The following is an 18,472-nucleotide window of genomic DNA, read 5'->3' on the forward strand; positions in this document are numbered from 1 at the left end:
ACAATGTGCCTTGCACATGCTCTGACGAAGAACAGAACAAAGCTCTTTCCTCCTTACCACATGAGTTCAGCCTGCATAAGCAGCTGCCCATATTCTATTGTCACTCTGAGTCTTTAGGAGAATGGGGACAAAGTATACATTCAACTGCCTGGGGCTAGGCAGGCTGCACAAGTCAAGACTTAGCTAGAACAATCAAGGGAAGAAATTAAGGCACTGGCTATTATGTTCGAGGTGCTTCCAAGATAAATATAGGAAGCTAAACTTGTGCCCTCAAAAGCTACAAGTTTTAGTTCTGAGACTTCAAAATGAGACATTAATGCCACTTAGCGGGGTTAGTATACTACCCTGAGAACCACTAGAGTGTATTCTCACGTCCACAGAGCACTTCCTTGAAGCTGCACCTTGTTGTAAACACCACTGATGTTTGAGGCCGGGTCAGTCCAGGAATATGAACCTAGTTAATTTTTCTATGCCTTGCATCAAGAAGTCAGTGATGTCAAATCTGCATGTTGACCATTGATATGTGTGCAGGGTGTCTTAAGTCTACACTTTAACACTGATGTTTGAGCAATGAGTTAAGTCTATATTTACCCCTGGCGTGTGAGCTGTGAAGTCACAGTCTGCTTAACCATTGACCTGTGAGCAGTAAGTCATTAGTCTGTTCCTTAACCATTGGTGTCTGAGAGTGAGTCTTTAATCTACACCTTAACGACTGACATGTGAACAGTGAATTAAAACTTACCCACCGATAAGTGAGCAGCGAACGTTAAAAGTCTCCACCTTAACCACTGGTGTGTAAGTATTTCTGCCAACTGTGCCTCTCCTTATGACTTATGAACTTGCACTGTATGATCATCACCTTGCTGGGCCACGTCTTAAAAGCAGAACCATGGAAAATGTATATGTATGTGTCCAGTCTTAACACTGTTTGGTCGGCTTGGCCTTTCAGTGTAGAATACACACAACAGTCTGCTCTAAAGCGTTTTTCACTAAACATGCCATGTAATAAACCTCTCAACTTCAACCAATGGTGTTCTTATTGTTCCTGTTCCTATGCAAGTGGCCAGACGGAATCAGACAGCATCGCACCACAAAGCAAGTCGCAGCAGAACACCTGTATTCTGACCCGTGCATCAATAAGGAACAATAAATCAGTCAAAACGAGAAACTCTGGCCACTGCTGAATTTTGTGTGTTTCGAAGATTGCAAGCTTTCAATTTTTCTTCCACTCCTCAGCCATTCTTTATCATTTTTCTCTAATCTTTCTGTTGACAAACAACCAATTTTGCAGCCTTTAATGATCTTGGTTGTGAAAACTCTTGGGCTTTAAAGAATTGCTAGTGTTTTGATAATTGTTTTTACAGCATGTTTAGGCCTACCACATAATTTACTTCATAAACAACCCAATGTGAACTTCATTAAGTTCTGGTGGGAAGGAACAACACTCTCAAGAGCTAGATTATTAAGAAAAACTGAAAGCAACTCGCAGTGGTTCTCACGACTTGGATGCAGTTTGCTATAAATACGCTCAATGGTGCAGACCGCCAAATACTGTATTTCAGTGTTTGTTCATAAAATATAATTTGAAATGCATGTAGGATGATACAGCCTTTTTGTAAAAGGAAGCTATTATCTGTGATAAAAGCAGTTGTTGACATTAGAAATGCAGATGCAAGGATCCAGACGGGAAATTTAATAAAAAGAAAACAAATGTCGCAGGGAAAGGGGGTGGGAGGTGAAGTGAGCAACACAGAAAAACAAAGCCAGATGTGGCTACAGGCAAGACCTGAGTGCCGACCTTCCACAAGGGCCGCTGACAACTCCTAGGATAGGACATGGCCCAGATTTAGAAAAGGAAAGTGAAGTGCTGGCTTCATGGCTGTGTGCTGCACCCAAACCCTGCACACAGAGCTGGGTAGCAGCCTTGGGAAGCACGGCTTCTTTTGTGTCTGAGGATAATCGAGCACAGTGTGCGCACTGTCCGGCCTCGCATTTCCCCTGCCTCCTTGGCAGCTGTTTTCCAGAAGGCCGCCGCACAGTAGTTAATGAACTGGCTTTAATTACATGCCTAAGAGCCCCACAAAGATGCAAGGCCATGCTGTAGGAACTGTACAGCAGCGTGTTTGAGTTAGTCTCAGATCATCTGTTAAATGTCAGGCTCCTTAAAGGAAACCCAATGACAAGCTCTGCGTTCACTGCGTCCACACTGCAGTCGGCTCAGAGGATTGGTGTGGATCCCTAGTTTCTCAGAGACTCCTAAGTTCAACTTCTTGATGATCACCAAACCAAGTTGTTGCATTGTTGAGGCATATGCAGTCTCTGATGTTGAGATTGGGTTTGGGATAATGACTTCAATATTTCCTTTAAGCCAAATGTGTTTTACCCCAGGCAGTTCTCTTTCCTCAATGCCCAAAATAATTTTGTGCCAAAATAAATAGCAGAAATCCTGTAGATCTTCCAAGGATCATGGTTGGCCCCGTCAAAATGTATCCATGGACTCAAGGTTTCTCTTCAGTCTGGATTCCAGGTTACGGAATTTTGGTGGGGGGGGGGGGCAGGGGGCCACGGCTAGAGAGACATCTCGGTGGTTTCTAGCACATGTTGTACAACTGTGAGGAACGGAGCTCAGACTGCAAGCCTTGTAGTCCTTTGATACCAGCAAAGTGGGCAGCAGAGACAGAGGATCACTGGGACATTCTGGCTGCTAACTCAGTCAAAGAATGTGAGTTCCTGGTTCAGAGAGAGACCCTGCCTCAAAGAAATAAGGAAGATACCTGATGTTCTCTCTCTCTCTCTCTCCTCTTCTCCCTCCCTCTCCCCCATCCCTGCCCCCTCTCTCTTACACACACACACACACACAACCAGAGAGAACATGCTGAAAGTGTCAAAGGACAGTCACATTGTCTGAGCCATCTGTAACCCCAGGGCAGCTCCTACAGGAAAGAAGCTGCTGACAGTTCTCCAGGCTCTGGCGCAACTTAGCTAACCATGCAGCAGTCATGACAACGATGCCTTGTTGAGTTCTTACATTCCCATCACTCAAGACAAACTAGTCTTGAGTATCACAAAACATTTGTCTTTTTCCTTCCTCTCTAGCTATCGTACTGGAAGAGTAAAACTATAAAGGAGCTAATGAGCTTGAAACCTGAAACCTGTGGGTGGTGTAGAAATACTTGGGCCTGTGTCAAACCCATAAAAATTCCACAAGGAAGACAGCACCCAAAGGTATGCACAGGCCTTGTAGGAAAAAGACTGAACTTAACCTCAGAAAGGTTGGCTGAATTTCCTGGATCCTCTAAGTCTTTTTAACTGTTACTTTCTGTTTCTGTTTTGTCAAGAAAGAATCTCCCATAGCTTTTGCTGGCCTAGAACTCACTGTGTAGCTGGTCTGGAACTCACTGTGTAGCTGGCCTGGAACTCACTGTGTAGCTGGTCTGGAACTCACTGTGTAGCTGGCCTGGAACTCACTGTATAGCTGGCCTGGAATTCACTGTGTAGACAGCCTAAACTTGAGATGCCCTTCCTGCTACTGTCTGCAAGTGTTGGAGTTACAGGCATGTGTCACCATGCCAGGCCAGAGAATGTTTCCTAACAGTATGACTTTCAACAAGAATAGAGCTTTTTTTCCAGGTCTTGCCATAAGTATTTTCTTAAAAATAGCCACAGCCACATCAATAGACAGGAAGTTGTATAGCTGAGTTGTTATGATGATATACACATTAGAAAATTGGAGAGATTTTTTTATAACATCTATTTGTTTGTAAATAAATATGTGTGTTTGTGTGTACACACATGTGTGCGGGTCATGGCTTGCATGTAGAGGTTAAAAGACAACTTATGGGAATCAGTTTTCTCCCTCTACCATATGGGTTCAGGGATCAAATTCAAGCCCTTGGGATTGGTGGCCAACATTTTCCCCTTGAGTCATCTGACCAGGACTAAGAAAGTTTTTACATGTAAAGTTTCTTGAGCAATGCTTAACAATACTCGATTGACATCTGGGACTCACAGTCCTGGAACTCTTGACAGGGCTCGTCCTGGGCATTTCTAACTCATCTCTAGAAACCTAGAGCCCAACACCTGGCTGTGACCACCTCCCTGTCACTCCTCTGTGGTCTGCAAAGACAGTTTCCTAAGCACACTTGGGCCAGACAGAATATTTTTAGCCAAACAACTTAAAGTGGACACTTTTAAGAGCTGGGTACTAACACATAGCCATATTATTAACATATAACCATTTATTTTAAAGGGTTTCAAATCAGCAGGCTACTCAAGAAACAAGTATTTAAGAAGACTGAGAGTAAAGACGACGAAGAATAAATCACACAAAGAATAATGTAATACAGGTGCCAGGAGGATGGCGGCTCAAGGTAGAGGTACTTGCTACCAAGAGTGACGACCACATCCTTTCTCTGTCTTACTTGTTTATACTTTCTTTTATTGTTCACACTTTCCTTACTAATTGGCAAATGCTAATAGAGATATTAAAATACTAACCCTTTGCCAACTGTGTAATAAAAGGCCTTGAGTTACAGTGGGTCTCCCTCAACAGACTGTGTCCCTTTTCATCTTGATTGAGTTTGCTGGCAGTTACTCGTGCTCTTTGTGCTCACTGAAGAAATCCTGTTCTATTTCAGTGTCTTAAGAACATTCCTCTCAACTGGTGAGATGGTTCAACGGGTCAAAGTGCTTGTTGCCAGTCCTGAGGACCTGAGTCCAATCCTCAGGACCGACATAGAGGAGGGAGAGGATCCGACGCCTGAAAGTTGTCCTCTGACCTCCACACACCATGGCATGTGTGCAGCGTACACACACCCATACCCACACACCATGGCATGTGTGCAGCGTACACACACCCATACCTCCACACACCATGGCATGTGTGCAGCGTACACACACCCATACCTCCACACACCATGGCATGTGTGCAGCGTACACACACCCATACCTCCACACACCATGGCATGTGTGCAGCGTACACACACCCATACCTCCACACACCATGGCATGTGTGCAGCGTACACACACCCATACCTCCACACACCATGGCATGTGTGCAGCGTACACACACCCATACCCACACACACATAATTTAAATTTCTGAAAGATATTCTTGCTACATTTTCTTCTAAGACCTTTAAGTTTTTGCTGGTCACATTTTGGATTTTAATCATCTTGTCCTCTGGCTTCAATACTATTATTTGATAGCGCTTGTAATTCTTCCTAGCATACACACCAGCTGTCCCAGCACCACTTGCTGCAGGGCCCATGTCTCCAGCTCTGTCAGAACTGAGGCTTCTAACATCTGCAGTCTCCTCATTCCCTCCCTGTCATCGTTCTTGGCTAGCAGATGCTGTTAGCCTAACATTGCACAAACCTCCGTGACCTGCTTCTCCTTAAGACAGACTTGACTGGTCTTATTAATTCACTCTTCCATTTAAATTTAAGAAACTATTAATTCTGCAAGAAAAATAAATTCTGTTGGTATTCTTTCCTGAAACTGCATTGAATTAATCATCACTTGTAGAACTGGCATTTTTATTGGTGTTTTATATAGTTCTCTCAACGTTTATTCCACTCTCTTGATTATAATTGAATACGTCATCATCTTCTACACGAAGGGCCATCACAACATTTGTCAGATGTGTGTTAGGCATCCTACCTTTGGCTCCCACAATACCCTGTGCTTAGGAGACCAAGCTACCCATGCTCATCATCCTTGGTTGGACAGGGGTTGCTGTTCATAAGCTGTTGCTGACGTGAAAGAAGTTGCATTCCCAATCTGGTCTGCTAAGGTTTCATCACAATGGTTGATGAATTCCAGCAACAGTCTTCTCTGAAGTTGTGCCACCATGAAGGCTTATGTGTGTGGGTTTGTGTGTGTTGTTGTTGTTCTTTTCTCCTTAGAGTTATATATAGGATGTGATACAGTTCATTTTACAGTATTAGATCTCTCACTCCTGAAAACGCCCTTCTGCTTTTCAGTCAGGCTGAGAGATGTCTCCATGGGTAAGAGCACTTGACATTAAGCCTGACAACCTCATTTTGATCCCTGGAACCCACACCCTGGAAAAAGAAGTGACTTCTACAAGTCTCTCTTTCTGATCTCCATACAAATGCTGTAGGACAAGTACACTCAAACACACACACATGCGCGCACACACATAAATAAATACCCGTAAAATCTGACTTAAAACTGATATTATATTTGTCCACTGTACAAGAGGGAAGTTTCCGGTCCTTGAAAGACTGCAAGCGTGAACTACTTCTTCCCTATGGCTACAGCAAACGCTGTTTATGAAAGTCTCTGGGACTGGTGTTGATTTTGTGGGAAAGGTTTTTAACTACTGCCTTAAATTCCTTAAAAATTATCGACTCCTCTGGGCGTTTATTACTTTTTAACTCAGGTTTAAAATCTGTGCTTTTCTAGGAATTTTTCCATCTCAACAGTCTTTAAGGAAGATCGAGTGAATCAGAATATTACTTTAAATGCAGCGCTGCTGCAGCGCTGTGACCTTGATTCATCCGGTCACATCGGCTTCTTCTTTCCCTTCTTCTTGCTCTACCTTTGGGGTCATCGCTAAGGCCACAAGTGCACACTCCCATGCCTCTTAACTGTGTTAGACACATTTTAATACAGAGCAGTCCCTGCATTTGTTAATAACCACTTTTAACAATTTTTTAATTTCTATGATTTGTTTGAGCTATGGGTCCTCTTTTCAATTGTTGTTTCTAAATGTATGAAGTTCATTTTAATGTTATTTTTGCCTTTAATTTCCAGATTACTTATAATGAGATAATTTTAAACTTCTATCCTTGCTTTATGATCTATTAAGCAATCAGTTCTCTAATTAACCTATTAAACTATTAATCTATCAATTTTGGGGGGCCTGTCTATACAGGATTTCTCTGTGTAGCTCTGGCTGTCTTGGAACTCAGTCTGTAGACCAGACTGGCCTCCGTCTCACAGAGGTTCATCGGCCTCTGCCTCCCAAGTGTTGGGATTAAAGTTGTGTGTTGTACCACCACTCAACTCAACTCATTATTTTAACTTTTAAAACGTATGCAGTTTCATACCTAAACATAATAAAGGCAATATACAGCAAGCCAACAGCCAACATCAAACTAAATGGAGAGAAACTCCCAGCGATCCCACAGAAATCAGGAACAAGACAAGGTTGTCCACTCTCTCCATATCTATTCAATATAGTTCTTGAGGCCCTGGCTAGAGCAATGAGACACCAAAAAGAGATCAAGGGGATACAAATTGGAAAAGAAGAAATCAAACTTTCACATTTGCTGATGATATGATAGTTTACATAAGTGATGCCAAAAATTCTACCAAGGAACTTTTACAACTCATAAACACCTTTAGTAATGTAGCAGGATACAAGATTAACTTGAAACAAATCAGTAGCCCTCCTGTACACGGATGACAAACGGGCTGAGAAAGAAATCAGAGAAACATCACTTTTCACAATAGCTACAAATAACATAAAATATCTCGGAATAACTCTAACCAAACAAGTAAAAGACCTGTATGACAAGAACTTTACATCTTTGAAGAAAGAAATTGGAGAAGACACCAAAAAATGGAAAGATCTCCCATGCTCTTGGGTAGGTAGTTGAAATAGTAAAAATGACAAACTTACTAAAAGCAATCTACAGATTCAATGCAATGCCCAGCAAAATTCTTCACAGACCTCATAAAAACAATATTCAACTTCATATGGAAAAAACCAGGATAGCCAAAACAATTCTGTACAATAAAGGAACTTCTGGAGGCATCACAATCACTGACTTCAAACACTACTACAGAGCTACAGTACTAAAAACAGCCTGGTATTGGCATAAAAACAGACAGGAGGGTCAAGGGAACCAAATCGAAAACCCAGATATCAATCCAAATACCTACTAACACCTGATTTTTGACAAAGAAGCAAAAAATATAAAATGAAAAAAAAAGAAAACACATTAAACAAATGGTGCTGGCATAACTGGCTATCAACATGTAGAAGAATCAAAATAGACCCATATCTATCACCATGCACAAAACTTAAGTCCAGATGGATCAAAGACCTCAACATAAAGCCAGCCACACTGAACCTCATAGAAGGAAAAGTGGAAAGTACACTTGAACGCATTGACACAGGAAACCACTTCCTAAATATAATCCCAGTAGTATAGACACTGAGACAAACAATTAATAAATGGAACCTCCTGAAACCGAAAAGCTTCTGTAAAGCAAAGGACACTGTCAACAAGACAAAATGACAGCCTACAGAATGGGAAAAGATCTTCACCAACCCCACATCAGACAGAGGTCTGATCTCCAAATTATATAAAGAATTCAAGAAATTAGTTATCAAAAGAACAAATAACCCAATTTAAAAAATGGGGCACAGCCCTAAACAGAGAACTCTCAACAGGGGAATCTAAAATTGCTGAAAGACACTTAAGGAAATGTTCAACATCCTTAGCCATCAGAGAAATGCAAATCAAAACAACTCTGAGATTCCATCTTACACCTGTAAGAATGGCCAAAATCAAAAACACTGATGACAGCTTATTCTGGAGAGGTTGTGGGGTAAAGGAAACACTTCTGCATTGCTGGTGGGAGTGCAAACTGGTACAGCCCCATTTGAATATCAGTGTGGTGATTTCTCAGAAAATTAGGAAACAACCTTCCTCAAGACCCAGAAATACCACTTCTGGGTATATTTCCAAAGGATACTCAATCATACACCAAGGACATGTGCTCAAATGTGTTCATAGCAGCATTGTTTGTCTAAATGCCCCTCAACTAAAGAATGGATAAGGAAAATGTAGTACATTTACCCAATGTAATACTACACAGCAGAAAAATAAATAAATAATGACATCATGAAAATTGTGGGCAAATGGGTGGAGCTAGAAAACATAATTTTGAGTGAGGTAACCCAGAACAAGAAAGACAAATATCATATGTACTAGTCATTCATAAGTGGCTTTTAGACATAAAGCAAAGAAAAACCAGTCTGCAATTCACAATCCCAGAGAACCTAGACAACAAAAAGGACCCTAAGAGAGACATACATGGATCTGATCTACATGAGAAGTAGAAAAAGACAAATCTATTGAGTAAATTGGGAGCATGGGGACCATGGGAGAGGGTAGAAGGGGAGGGGAAGGAAGAGAAGGGAGCGGAGAAAAACAAATAGCTCAATAAAAAAAAATTAAAGTGTGCAGTTTTCTGTGGCAAGTTCCCCACACATACACATTTCATGTGTGTAAATACAAACATAGTCTCTCTAGACACATATGCTCTTCAGATCTGGTTTATTGATGATTTTAATGGGACTCTTAGTTATAAGAAATGGATGCTTTAGAAAATTGTCGACTTCTCCCTTGAAGTAGCCCATTTCTGTTTTGTGCATATCTGTAGGCATTGAGATCCATAACTTCTTGTTCAACAGAAACCATTGCTAATATGTTATTTTACCTTTAAATTTAGTGTTATAATACCTTTCTAAATGGCTTTTGAAGACCCATGTTTCAAAGACTTGCTGTATGTCTGTAATCCCCACACTCTAGAGGTAGAATTAGTAAGATCTAGAGTTCAAGGTCACAGTAAAGGGTTCCAGGCTAGACTGGCCTACATGAAAGCCAGTCTCAAAACAAACAACCACAACCAACAACTTGGTGCTAGTGTGGAAAGATCTGGAGGAGATATATAAGAGATATGTCCTGGTGACATGTTTCCAGTCCTTGGGGCATGCCCAGAAAGGGGAAGGGCTGTGTTTTGCTGCCTCTTTTTCCTGTGTGTATTAACATGCATACACCTGTGCTCACACGTGCATACACCTGTGCTCACACATGCATGGGCCAGAGGAGGAGATCTGTGGAAAGACTCTCTATTTTCACTTAAGTTTCGGAAGCAGGGTCTCTCACTGAGCCTGAAGCATGCCAGTTTAGAATGGCTGACCAGCAAGCTACCAGGGTCTGCTAGTGGGCACCTCTCAGTGCCCGGGCTGCGGGTGTGTAGACATTGCCCAGGTTCCACATGAGTTTTAGAGGTTTGAACTCCATTCGCTTTCGCAGAAAGTGTTCTCGTCACTAAACCATCTTCTTGCTTGGTCCTTTCCCTTTTGATTCCTGGCCACAAGGTAAGGAGTTTTGTCCCACCGCACTTCCCATCCTGATCTCCGGCCAACCATAAGCTCCAAAGCAACAGGGGCTATAGATAGAAACAATCAGGCAAAATACTCCTTTCCTTCCAAGTACTGGCTACCCAGACAGAAGGCTGGCAGGTAGCTTTTCTTCATGGTCCATATTTGTTTAATTTGTTTAAAAGAATACCAGCATACTGAACTAGTCAAATAAAAGACAGAACTCAAGGAGCTGGGGGTGCGGTTCAGGAACAGGTCATTTGAATGGCCATGCAAAAGGTCCTGGGTTCCATCTTTAGTACTGCACTCAGAAATAAAAAATTTTTAAAAATACAATGAATTCAAAATCATCTCCTGGGTACACATTGCTTACAGCTTGAACACAGCTTACCAAGACAACTTTAAGGGTGAAAATCGTGTTCTTTTACTGTAGCTCTCCCTTATCACCCTTCCCTGGAATTTTTTTTAAGTGCTCCCCATTTAAAAGCCTCTAAGGTGAAGTTATTCAAGTGTAGTCTAAGCGTTGGTCAGTCTGAAACCCAAAATGAACTTCTAAGCCCCACACGTGGCTCTCCGAGCTCAGCCAAAGCATTCCCAGAATCCCAATCTCAGTCTCTCTAGAACACAAAACTGAGGGCCAGATGTGTCAACACCTTTTATCCCAGCACTCTGGAGGCTGAGGCAGGCAGAGCCCTGTGAGTTGGAAGGCAGCTTCATTCCAGGTCCATCCGGGTGACATACAGAGACCCTGTCTCAAAAGAAACAATACAAACAAAGGAAAAGAAGAACAACGTGATGTGAGAGAGTGGTGAACTCAAGAACAATCTAAGCTGCAATGGAAGGCACTGGCTCAAAAAAAAATTAGGACAAACAACCAACAAATAAAAATCAAACATTGAAATATTAAAAAAAAATTATTCAAAGTGTCAACAAATGGTGTGAGGGTTTTTCATCCAATAATCTCTTTGTGTTATTTTGTCTGTTAAGATAGGTCTTCATTTTGTGAGCAAGTATCACAGCTCAAATGGCCTTACACTCACCCTCCTGGGTGTTGGGGTTGCAGGTGTGTGCCTCCACACCTAGCCCAATCTATATCTACACAGTGGCGTCAGGCTGAGCTTAAGAGGAAGTCGCTGCTACTCTACCCATGCACCCTCTGCAATGCTTTCTCTAAGTGTTTGATTTTAGGCTTCCCAAACAGGCAGAAAATAAAATAACCAGTCTTGGAACAGGAGCTGGAAATTGGATCAACGGTTAAGAACTCAGACTGCTCTTTCTGAAGGCTTGAGTTCAACTCCCAGCACCTACATCCATCTGACGCTCCAACTCCAGGGGATCCAACACCCCCTTCTGGCAGGAAAACTGCAGTCATGGGTACAGACCCACACAGGGACAAAATCAAAAATAAAATATTATTTTTAACTTAGAACAGAAGCAAATTCTAAAGTAGACTAGAGATGTGGCCTTTCAGGTGCAAAACTAGACACAGCTAGTAGCATGGTGTCACCTCATAAGAGGTCCACACACCTTGGTCAGGTCAACATTTAGGAAGAGGGGTGAAGAAAGATTCTGAATACAAGCCCAACTTGAGCTACATAATGAAACCCCTTCTCCAAACAAACAAAACTGAACCAAAGTAAAATCATAGACATGAACGTGATCATCTGGACAGTGCCCTGAAGACCATGAGAGAAGATAAGATGGGGGTGAGGTGGCCAATTGGAAGGATGGCAGAGGCCTCTTTGCAAGGGGCACGAGCAACAAAACCTGGGGTGGGGAAGGTGAGATTTCTTCTAGTGTGGGGAAAACAAGAATCCTTGAGAAACAGAGGTCTAATGTCGAAGAAGTGGCTGCCATCCAACTGTCTTTGCTTTGCCAAATGCAAAATCTTCCCTCCAAAGATACTTCCCTCTAACCAGGTCATAATTCCTAACCTCCCACTGGCAGAATCGGTGCTTTCAGGATCCATCAGCAGCTGGGACAAACCACTGACATCTGTGTACTTCGGGAGACATCTCCAAACTATCTTTCTTTCATTCTCAAAAATCTAGAAAAAGTGAGCCAATGTACACCAGTCAATCCTGTCAATAGCCCATCAAAGAAGCATCCTCACTCACCCTGAGAAACTGTGGAGAATCCAAAGAAAGCCCCTGGAGCAACTGGGTGCCTTGAAGATTGGGTAAAGCTGCCAGTCATCACTGGGGAAGGAGACTGGTTTTGCTAACTACACTTGAAAGTGAAGTGTTGGGACCATGGACCCCCAGACCCTGAATTTCCTGTGACCCCTGACTGCCAGAGTAAAAACTTGTTTTCCTATGCTTGCAGCTGCTCTGAGCACAAGACCCTCAGGAGTTCCTGATGGCAGGGCAGTGGTTTCTGGTGGGCTTGCAGCTGAGAGTTAGGGCATGGCCATGTTGTCAAGGAGACCCTATATAAGCTGTCCTGGAACACAATAAAGTGGACATTCTTGGCGAATTCTTGGTGTTACCCCCCCCTCGTGTGTGTGTGTGTGTGTGTGTGTGCGCGCGGGGGCGCATGTGTGCGTGAGTGTGTGTGTGTGTTTCAATCTCCAGCCCCTTGCCCGACTTGCAAACCATACCCTAGCGTGTAGAGCAGGCATTGCACTACAAAAAGCACTTAGAAGGAAACGTTTTCCTGGCTGGAAAGACATGTGCTTGGAAAGCTGCAGATGAGCAGGGACAATTAAAATGCCATGGAAACATCTTGCCGTTCTCGCCTTAAATGAATGCCTTATCTGTGAATTCTAGAAGCAAGTGTTTGTTTTTACATCCTGTGTCTTTAATGTAACAAATTTTAGCAGGATGGGGAGGAATCCCAAGATGAAGGCAGAGACAAAGACTGAGGGGAGAAAAAGACAGAGGAGGGAGAAGGGAGGCAGAAAGGGAGCTGGAGCTGAGGACCAAATGTGCTCTGCTGGGGCTGGCCAGGAGGAAGGGAAGGAAACCCCACACCTTTGAGGTTTGTTTGTCTCACTTTTTAAGTTTTGCAAAGAACAGATAAGAAGGTGGCTGGGAGAGGGGCCTGGGGGAGAGGACAAGGGAGGCTTTAGAACATTTTGATACATAAGCAGAGGGAGGGCTCTCTACTGCTGCTGGGGTTTCTTCTCTGAGTAAGAAGACAGCGCCAGCTAACAATGCTATCCCACATCCTCTCCAGTGGAATTTCCTGTGCGCCCTCCACCAACTCTGTTCACCAGGATGAAAGATAACATTCGGGTCTCACAGGAACCCAGTCCCAGAACCTGCAATTCATGGTTCCTCCACCTGACCAGTCTCCTGCCTCCTCAGTGCCGGAGGCCCATGGAAAGAACCTTGCTCCAAGCCAAGCAAAGACAAAACCTGTGTGTTTCCTTGGAGCTGTGGAAACCCTCAACATCCAGCTACCGTGACAGATATTCAATAGCATTTAGCTTCTACCTGTGCATGCATCACAGTAGGGTTCTGCTGAAGTGGGGGAGCTATGGGCTTGTCTGCAAAATGTCAACCTCTCTAGCTTTCTGGCCTGAACCATTTTGTATCCTCTGGAGCCTGACAAACAGAGTCGTGTTCATAGAGGAAAGACTCCATAAATTTAGAATTGAACTAAAACTGAGGCCAGCTGAGAGGTCACACAGCTCATTAGCACGAAAGCTTGGGTCCTCTGGGATCCCGTCCCAGGACTCTTTCAACTTGGCCACACCCTCTTACTCAAACACTCAGCAGACTTTCCTTCTTCCAGACAGCAAAAATGCTCACTTATCAATAGCCATTGAGACTCAAATTAACACCTATGTTCCTGTTTCCTGTAGTGTATCTCTGGGGACTTGTATTTTGTTGTAATACTGGGTCTCGAACCCAGGGCTGTGCACATGCTAAGAAAGGCCCTACCACTAAGCTACACCTCAACCCTCTATTCTCTTTCTAATTCATACCATGCAATATCTACAAACATCACTGAGCTTATAAAACAGTCACCTCTTTGAGGGTGCAAGCATGAGACACACAGATCACTTTTATGTGGGGGTGGTGCAGCGGTGTGGGAGCCTAATCATGGACCCTCTGCATGTGCACTGTGGGTCAGACCTAAGGAAGGACTGAAGCAGTGCTGGTGTTAGGATCTTCCAGTTACAACCGAAACCCTAGACACACACACCCTTTGATTTTCCTGGTCCAAAATACCAGAAGAGGGAATTGTTCCATCTTATAGGGAGCCATCCTATTGGACAGAGCCTTTGCCAGGTGATTTAATCCTTTTCCCTGCTTCCATATCTGGGAAACAGGGCTAGCACCTAAGCCTAACCACGCCTCTCCGAGACATCTTCTCTGAGAAGTAGAATCTCTATTTCCCAACGTCGTCTTCTTCTTCTTCTTCTTCTTCTTCTTCTTCTTCTTCTTCTTCTTCTTCTTCTTCTTCTTCTCCTCCTCCTCCTCCTCCTCCTCCTCCTCCTCCTCCTCCTCCTCCTCCTCCTCTTCCTCCTACTCCTTCTCTTTTTAAGATTTATCTAGGCCTGGTGACACACAACTTTAATGTCAGCACTCAAGAGGCAAACAGAGGAGAAAAATATATAGCTCAATAAAAACAATTAAAAATTTAAAAAGAGGCAAACAGAAAGATCTTTATGAGTTTAACAATAGCCTGGTCTATAAATCCAATTCCAGGCCAGTCAGGGCTCCACAATGATATCTCAACATCTCTCTCCACTCTCTCCAAAAGGAAAGAGAAAGAGAGAGATTTTTACATTTTTAGTTTTATGTGTACATTTTTAGCTTTACAGGTATGAGTGTTTTGCCTGTGCATATGTGTGTGTACCGTGTGCATGCCTAATGCCCAAGGAGACAAAAAGAGGGTCACAGATCTTCTGAAGCTGAAGTTACAGCCAGTTGATGAGCCCCCGTGTAAGTGCTAGGAACCTAATACTGGTCCTCTGAGAGAGTAACCTGTGCTCTTAACTGCTGAGCCATTTCTTCAGCCTGGAATCTATTTTCATAAAATTTAAAAAAAGATTCTGTAGTCCAATAAAAAATCCTAAAAGAGGATTTTGGCCACAGCCACTAGATGAAGGAAGTTGCTTCTGAGATGAAAGCTCAGGGACCTCAGAGGCATCTGGATCCTGACTCTGGACACCCCAGGGAGTTCAGCCATGCTTTCTAGAATGAGGTTCTGAATTATCCTTATACAACTTAGTAATAAAGCCTTTTGCTATGTTTTCTTTCTGTGGGTTTCTCTTTCTTGGAATTCATCTGACTGCTGGAACAGAGACAAAAGCACGAGAGGACGGCATCCCTTGGCTGCAGGAGCTCCGCTGCGTGGAAACTGGCTCTGGGGTAGACCGCAATCTTGTGTTAGTGTGTTCTCCATTGCTGGGGGGAATGCTGAGACCAAAAACAGCTTGGGAAGGAAAGGGTTTCCTTCCTCTTACAGTTTATAGTCTTCCCTGGAGGGGAGCCAGGGGAGGAGCTCAGGGAGGGACTCGGAAGTCGGCACTGACACAGAAGCGTGGAGAAATGCTGCTTCTCCTCTTACTCCACACAGCTTGCTCTTTAAAGTACTCAGGCGACCTGTTCAGGTGTGGCAGCGCCCATAGTAGGCGGCCCTCCCTGCATCAAACACCTCATTAAAACACCTCACACCTACAGGCTGACCTGATGGGAACACTTTCTCATGTGAGTTCCCCTCTTCCCAGATGACCCTGGCTTGTATCAAGTGTACTAAAAATAGACAGCAACAACAACATCCCAAGTGGCATTCTTCTGTGATCTTCAAGTTGGTGTACTCAGAAATTTGTGACAAACTAACTTAGGAATAAGAAAAGGTGTGTTTCTTAAATAGGGAAGTTAGAGAAATGGATCTTGAAGTCCAGTGGGCTCAAGTAACCTCAGTTATTTGTCTTCTGACTTATACATCCATCTGTCTATCCATCCTTCCAATATCCAACCGTGTGTGTGTGTGTGTGTGTGTGGACACATTTATTATTCACCCATTCTTCCTTCCATCTATCTATGAAGGCATACAACCATTGATCTATGATCTATCTACCTATTCTTCCATCTATCCTCCCACCAGTCCATCTGTCCATCTATCTACACATGCATGCATCCATCCATCCATCCATCCAACCTTCCATCAACCTTTCATCCTTTGTGCGATATTATTGTCTGGTAGTTTCTACTACATTATAAGAAGGAAAGCCCCCTAGCTCTGGTATTTTATCTCTTTGAGGAGACCAGTCTCTCTCAACACTTACATCAGTCTCTGAAAAAAAGAATTTCTCTGGTTTGACTGGGTCTCACACCCACTCTTCGAGAGGAGAAGGCTTGATTGCCAGGTCTTACTTGGGTAACCCACCAGAAGCATACAAAATTCGAAAATATCAGACAAAGTCGTAAGTGATATCTGCTGAGTGGGTGTTTATTGTAATGCAATGACAATGATTTTCTCTGTGGTTTGCAATGTGTATCATACTATAACACCAAGATTCCTAAAACTCTAACAGGCGCTTAAATATATTTAAAGGAAATTTCCCTATTACACACGTGCACACACACGCGCAAACACTACGGCTCTAATAGAAATGCTGATTTAAAAATCGAGTTGAAGTGGTGCCAAGGAACATTTTCGCAGGGATGTAAATCAAAGATCTACCAGATCACCTGATTCGTTGATTTGAAATGACCTTGTATAAACTGCGAGAACCGGAAGAGATGGGGATTGGTTTAGGCACTCTTTCTTAGGAGCCATTTTTTAGACACTAAACTTTTTCTTCACTTAGGACCCAGAAGCCTGCGTTCCATGGAATCAGAGAAGTGTAAATGAGTCTCCTGAAAGGTAGAGAAAGGGGAAGAAAGGCTCTGGGTTTTGATATACAGTGTGGAGAGTACAGGTCAGCAGAGGAAAAGAAGGTCATTCAAACAAAGATCCCCAAGAGGCCTACAAATGTGTCTCATTTTGTGAGTATTACACGTGCCGGGGAGAGAGGGCAGTCAGATATTGATTTACGGAGCGGACCACCAAATGCAACTTCCTGTCTGTCTTTAAAGGCATTGCTCATTACCTTTGGGGAAGAATGAAATCCAGCAGGCCGGCTTGCAATCATGGAGGAGCTGACTGTCCCAGCACAAGTTATGCAAACCCTTTTCCTGCCTCATCTGTCAGTGCAATTAGGTCGCCCTAAGGAGCAGGGCGGAGCAGAGCCTGGGGAGGCCTGCTGTAAATGACTGGGTGGTGCAGCCCCTCGCTCCTTGCTCCTTCCTCTCCTTACATGAATCACAGACTCTGAACTATGGTCTGTGGTATTACTGTCATTTTGCCCCTGTCCTCCTCTACTTTTGGCTCTTAGAATCCTTCTGCTCTTGAGGGAAGGGCTGTGATGCAGAAGTACCTGAGCACTCTGAAGACACTTTATCTACTCTTTGGCCAGTTGTGAGCTTCTGTATTAACCAACATTCGGGGCAGTTTTTTCAAATGCTAACAAGACTATTTCCTATGCAGCCTTCAAACCTATATGAAGCAGAACATGGTGGCACACAGTGTCCTCTCAGCAGTGAAGGCTGAGACATGAGGAGCATCATTTCTAAGCTTCTTATGCTACAATAGAGAGAGCCTACTTCAAAATTAACAAGCAAGGATATAAAAGGTTTGAAGTCTTTCTATCAGTTTCTGCACCCTGGCACATGTTCCTGGACAGGCCTGGTTAATACCTCCTCTTTAAAAGGCACTTTTGTTTTCCTTGAGATGGAGTTTCATTAAGCCCAGGATGGCCCTGAAGTCCTGGGCCCTAGCAATCCTCCTGCCTTAGCCTTCATAGCCACTGGGCCCGTGACTGAGCGCTATCATCGCTGGCTTGAATATATTGTTTTTGTTACCACTTCATTTTTGCTTTCACGTTTGCTTGGGTTTTGATCCAGGATCTTTCTCTGCAGTCCAAGCTGGCCTCAGACTCACCAAACTCCCTTTTAAATCACAATGCTGTTCACCGAGAAGGTTCTACAGGGCACCTACTACATTCCTGTGTTAATTTAATGAGTCCACAGCCTTCCAGGGTTTCTGAGGCTGGCCTTCCACGTGTGCAAACGTTGAAAGGTGGAGGTTCAGGTCCTCAGAAATCAACAATCTCATTTTCACACTGAATTTCAGACTCCAGCCGCTCTTCTCTTTGCTCCCAGCTTCCATGAAGGAAACGGTTTCCTCTGCTATAAACTCCAAACGTGATATGCTACCCACCACAGGCCCAAAGGCAACCAACCCCAGATTGAAATATCCAAGAGTGGGAGCTAAATAAAGCATTCTTTTCAAACTGATCCACTCAGTTATTCCGCTGCAGTAAC

This window comes from Chionomys nivalis, chromosome 13, assembly GCF_950005125.1.
Source record: "Chionomys nivalis chromosome 13, mChiNiv1.1, whole genome shotgun sequence".
Classification (NCBI taxonomy): domain Eukaryota; kingdom Metazoa; phylum Chordata; class Mammalia; order Rodentia; family Cricetidae; genus Chionomys; species Chionomys nivalis.